The sequence below is a fragment of the Oncorhynchus keta genome, chromosome 13, assembly GCF_023373465.1.
Source record: "Oncorhynchus keta strain PuntledgeMale-10-30-2019 chromosome 13, Oket_V2, whole genome shotgun sequence".
Lineage (NCBI taxonomy): Eukaryota > Metazoa > Chordata > Actinopteri > Salmoniformes > Salmonidae > Oncorhynchus > Oncorhynchus keta.
The window spans coordinates 11717634-11723633 of record NC_068433.1 but is presented as its reverse complement, the minus strand read 5'-3'; the positions used below and the strand labels follow the sequence as shown (position 1 = coordinate 11723633).

At 42.7% G+C, this 6000-nt stretch overlaps 1 protein-coding gene across 8 annotated transcripts in view; it reads left to right on the top strand.

The window, feature by feature from the left end:
- afap1 (actin filament associated protein 1) overlaps positions 1-6000 on the top strand; it is a 163136-nt gene that overhangs the window by 131280 nt on the left and 25856 nt on the right. The window lies entirely within an intron of this gene.

Genomic DNA, 6000 nt, shown 5'->3' with positions numbered 1-6000 from the left:
TTGCTGTAATTTGATCCGTTTAAGTTTATTTATTGCCACTAATTAGTTCATGATATCCCCCTCTGGAGGATTGGAGGGGTAATGCAGTTTGACAACCACTTTTGTTCCCCTACTGTCGATCTCCAACTATTTTATACCCAATTCCAAAGGGACCCCTAGCCTCTACCCCATACCCCCTTCATGTAGAACTAAGAGGATAGGTTAGTATGATTACAGCTCCACTTTGCCCTCTGATAGACCAGGTTGAATATCTGCCATATTGTTTACACGGCTCCAATCCTCTCAGTCCATATTGTTTACTCTGCTCCAATCCTCTCAGTCCATATTGTTTACTCTGCTCCAATCCTCTCAGTCCATATTGTTTACACTGCTCCAATCCTCTCAGTCCATATTGTTTACTCTGCTCCAATCCTCTCAGTCCATATTGTTTACTCTGCTCCAATCCTCTCAGTCCATATTGTTTACACTGCTCCAATCCTCTCAGTCCATATTGTTTACACTGCTCCAATCCTCTCAGTCCATATTGTTTACACTGCTCCAATCCTCTCAGTCCATATTGTTTACTCTGCTCCAATCCTCTCAGTCCATATTGTTTACTCTGCTCCAATACCTCTCAGTCCATATTGTTTACACTGCTCCAATACTCTCAGTCCATATTGTTTACTCTGCTCCAATCCTCTCAGTCCATATTGTTTACTCTGCTCCAATCCTCTCAGTCCATATTGTTTACACTGCTCCAATCCTCTCAGTCCATATTGTTTACTCTGCTCCAATCCTCTCAGTCCATATTGTTTACTCTGCTCCAATCCTCTCAGTCCATATTGTTTACACTGCTCCAATCCTCTCAGTCCATATTGTTTACACTGCTCCAATCCTCTCAGTCCATATTGTTTACTCTGCTCCAATCCTCTCAATCCATATTGTTTACACTGCTCCAATCCTCTCAGTCCATATTGTTTACTCTGCTCCAATCCTCTCAGTCCATATTGTTTACTCTGCTCCAATCCTCTCAGTCCATATTGTTTACTCTGCTCCAATCCTCTCAGTCCATATTGTTTACACTGCTCCAATCCTCTCAGTCCATATTGTTTACACTGCTCCAATCCTCTCAGTCCATATTGTTTACTCTGCTCCAATCCTCTCAGTCCATATTGTTTACACTGCTCCAATCCTCTCAGTCCATATTGTTTACACGGCTCCAATCCTCTCAGTCCATATTGTTTACTCTGCTCCAATCCTCTCAGTCCATATTGTTTACACGGCTCCAATCCTCTCAGTCCATATTGTTTACACTGCTCCAATCCTCTCAGTCCATATTGTTTACACTGCTCCAATCCTCTCAGTCCATATTGTTTACACTGCTCCAATCCTCTCAGTCCATATTGTTTACACTGCTCCAATCCTCTCAGTCCATATTGTTTACACTGCTCCAATCCTCTCAGTCCATATTGTTTACACTGCTCCAATCCTCTCAGTCCATATTGTTTACACTGCTCCAATCCTCTCAGTCCATATTGTTTACACTGCTCCAATCCTCTCAGTCCATATTGTTTACTCTGCTCCAATCCTCTCAGTCCATATTGTTTACACTGCTCCAATCCTCTCAGTCCATATTGTTTACACTGCTCCAATCCTCTCAGTCCATATTGTTTACTCTGCTCCAATCCTCTCAGTCCATATTGTTTACACTGCTCCAATCCTCTCAGTCCATATTGTTTACACGGCTCCAATCCTCTCAGTCCATATTGTTTACTCTGCTCCAATCCTCTCAGTCCATATTGTTTACACGGCTCCAATCCTCTCAGTCCATATTGTTTACACTGCTCCAATCCTCTCAGTCCATATTGTTTACACTGCTCCAATCCTCTCAGTCCATATTGTTTACACTGCTCCAATCCTCTCAGTCCATATTGTTTACACTGCTCCAATCCTCTCAGTCCATATTGTTTACACTGCTCCAATCCTCTCAGTCCATATTGTTTACACTGCTCCAATCCTCTCAGTCCATATTGTTTACACTGCTCCAATCCTCTCAGTCCATATTGTTTACACTGCTCCAATCCTCTCAGTCCATATTGTTTACTCTGCTCCAATCCTCTCAGTCCATATTGTTTACACTGCTCCAATCCTCTCAGTCCATATTGTTTACACGGCTCCAATCCTCTCAGTCCATATTGTTTACTCTGCTCCAATCCTCTCAGTCCATATTGTTTACACGGCTCCAATCCTCTCAGTCCATATTGTTTACACTGCTCCAATCCTCTCAGTCCATATTGTTTACACTGCTCCAATCCTCTCAGTCCATATTGTTTACTCTGCTCCAATCCTCTCAGTCCATATTGTTTACACTGCTCCAATCCTCTCAGTCCATATTGTTTACACGGCTCCAATCCTCTCAGTCCATATTGTTTACTCTGCTCCAATCCTCTCAGTCCATATTGTTTACACGGCTCCAATCCTCTCAGTCCATATTGTTTACACGGCTCCAATCCTCTCAGTCCATATTGTTTACTCTGCTCCAATCCTCTCAGTCCATATTGTTTACACTGCTCCAATCCTCTCAGTCCATATTGTTTACTCTGCTCCAATCCTCTCAGTCCATATTGTTTACTCTGCTCCAATCCTCTCAGTCCATATTGTTTACACTGCTCCAATCCTCTCAGTCCATATTGTTTACTCTGCTCCAATCCTCTCAGTCCATATTGTTTACTCTGCTCCAATCCTCTCAGTCCATATTGTTTACACTGCTCCAATCCTCTCAGTCCATATTGTTTACACTGCTCCAATCCTCTCAGTCCATATTGTTTACTCTGCTCCAATCCTCTCAGTCCATATTGTTTACACTGCTCCAATCCTCTCAGTCCATATTGTTTACTCTGCTCCAATCCTCTCAGTCCATATTGTTTACACTGCTCCAATCCTCTCAGTCCATATTGTTTACACTGCTCCAATCCTCTCAGTCCATATTGTTTACACTGCTCCAATCCTCTCAGTCCATATTGTTTACACTGCTCCAATCCTCTCAGTCCATATTGTTTACTCTGCTCCAATCCTCTCAGTCCATATTGTTTACTCTGCTCCAATCCTCTCAGTCCATATTGTTTACACTGCTCCAATCCTCTCAGTCCATATTGTTTACACTGCTCCAATCCTCTCAGTCCATATTGTTTACACTGCTCCAATCCTCTCAGTCCATATTGTTTACACTGCTCCAATCCTCTCAGTCCATATTGGTTACTCTGCTCCAATCCTTTCAGTCCATATTGTTTACACTGCTCCAATCCTCTCAGTCCATATTGTTTACACTGCTCCAATCCTCTCAGTCCATATTGTTTACACTGCTCCAATCCTCTCAGTCCATATTGTTTACACTGCTCCAATCCTCTCAGTCCATATTGTTTACTCTGCTCCAATCCTCTCAGTCCATATTGTTTACTCTGCTCCAATCCTCTCAGTCCATATTGTTTACACTGCTCCAATCCTCTCAGTCCATATTGTTTACACTGCTCCAATCCTCTCAGTCCATATTGTTTACACTGCTCCAATCCTCTCAGTCCATATTGTTTACACTGCTCCAATCCTCTCAGTCCATATTGGTTACTCTGCTCCAATCCTTTCAGTCCATATTGTTTACACTGCTCCAATCCTCTCAGTCCATATTGTTTACACTGCTCCAATCCTCTCAGTCCATATTGTTTACACTGCTCCAATCCTCTCAGTCCATATTGTTTACACTGCTCCAATCCTCTCAGTCCATATTGGTTACTCTGCTCCAATCCTTTCAGTCCATATTGTTTACACTGCTCCAATCCTCTCAGTCCATATTGTTTACACTGCTCCAATCCTCTCAGTCCATATTGTTTACACTGCTCCAATCCTCTCAGTCCATATTGTTTACTCTGCTCCAATCCTCTCAGTCCATATTGTTTACACTGCTCCAATCCTCTCAGTCCATATTGTTTACACGGCTCCAATCCTCTCAGTCCATATTGTTTACTCTGCTCCAATCCTCTCAGTCCATATTGTTTACACGGCTCCAATCCTCTCAGTCCATATTGTTTACACGGCTCCAATCCTCTCAGTCCATATTGTTTACTCTGCTCCAATCCTCTCAGTCCATATTGTTTACACTGCTCCAATCCTCTCAGTCCATATTGTTTACTCTGCTCCAATCCTCTCAGTCCATATTGTTTACTCTGCTCCAATCCTCTCAGTCCATATTGTTTACACTGCTCCAATCCTCTCAGTCCATATTGTTTACTCTGCTCCAATCCTCTCAGTCCATATTGTTTACTCTGCTCCAATCCTCTCAGTCCATATTGTTTACACTGCTCCAATCCTCTCAGTCCATATTGTTTACACTGCTCCAATCCTCTCAGTCCATATTGTTTACTCTGCTCCAATCCTCTCAGTCCATATTGTTTACACTGCTCCAATCCTCTCAGTCCATATTGTTTACTCTGCTCCAATCCTCTCAGTCCATATTGTTTACACTGCTCCAATCCTCTCAGTCCATATTGTTTACACTGCTCCAATCCTCTCAGTCCATATTGTTTACACTGCTCCAATCCTCTCAGTCCATATTGTTTACACTGCTCCAATCCTCTCAGTCCATATTGTTTACTCTGCTCCAATCCTCTCAGTCCATATTGTTTACTCTGCTCCAATCCTCTCAGTCCATATTGTTTACACTGCTCCAATCCTCTCAGTCCATATTGTTTACACTGCTCCAATCCTCTCAGTCCATATTGTTTACACTGCTCCAATCCTCTCAGTCCATATTGTTTACACTGCTCCAATCCTCTCAGTCCATATTGGTTACTCTGCTCCAATCCTTTCAGTCCATATTGTTTACACTGCTCCAATCCTCTCAGTCCATATTGTTTACACTGCTCCAATCCTCTCAGTCCATATTGTTTACACTGCTCCAATCCTCTCAGTCCATATTGTTTACACTGCTCCAATCCTCTCAGTCCATATTGTTTACTCTGCTCCAATCCTCTCAGTCCATATTGTTTACTCTGCTCCAATCCTCTCAGTCCATATTGTTTACACTGCTCCAATCCTCTCAGTCCATATTGTTTACACTGCTCCAATCCTCTCAGTCCATATTGTTTACACTGCTCCAATCCTCTCAGTCCATATTGTTTACACTGCTCCAATCCTCTCAGTCCATATTGTTTACTCTGCTCCAATCCTCTCAGTCCATATTGTTTACTCTGCTCCAATCCTCTCAGTCCATATTGTTTACTCTGCTCCAATCCTCTCAGTCCATATTGTTTACTCTGCTCCAATCCTCTCAGTCCATATTGTTTACACTGCTCCAATCCTCTCAGTCCATATTGTTTACACTGCTCCAATCCTCTCAGTCCATATTGTTTACTCTGCTCCAATCCTCTCAGTCCATATTGTTTACACTGCTCCAATCCTCTCAGTCCATATTGTTTACACGGCTCCAATCCTCTCAGTCCATATTGTTTACTCTGCTCCAATCCTCTCAGTCCATATTGTTTACACGGCTCCAATCCTCTCAGTCCATATTGTTTACACGGCTCCAATCCTCTCAGTCCATATTGTTTACTCTGCTCCAATCCTCTCAGTCCATATTGTTTACACTGCTCCAATCCTCTCAGTCCATATTGTTTACTCTGCTCCAATCCTCTCAGTCCATATTGTTTACTCTGCTCCAATCCTCTCAGTCCATATTGTTTACACTGCTCCAATCCTCTCAGTCCATATTGTTTACTCTGCTCCAATCCTCTCAGTCCATATTGTTTACTCTGCTCCAATCCTCTCAGTCCATATTGTTTACACTGCTCCAATCCTCTCAGTCCATATTGTTTACACTGCTCCAATCCTCTCAGTCCATATTGTTTACTCTGCTCCAATCCTCTCAGTCCATATTGTTTACACTGCTCCAATCCTCTCAGTCCATATTGTTTACTCTGCTCCAATCCTCTCAGTCCATATTGTTTACACTGCTCCAATCCTCTCAGTCCA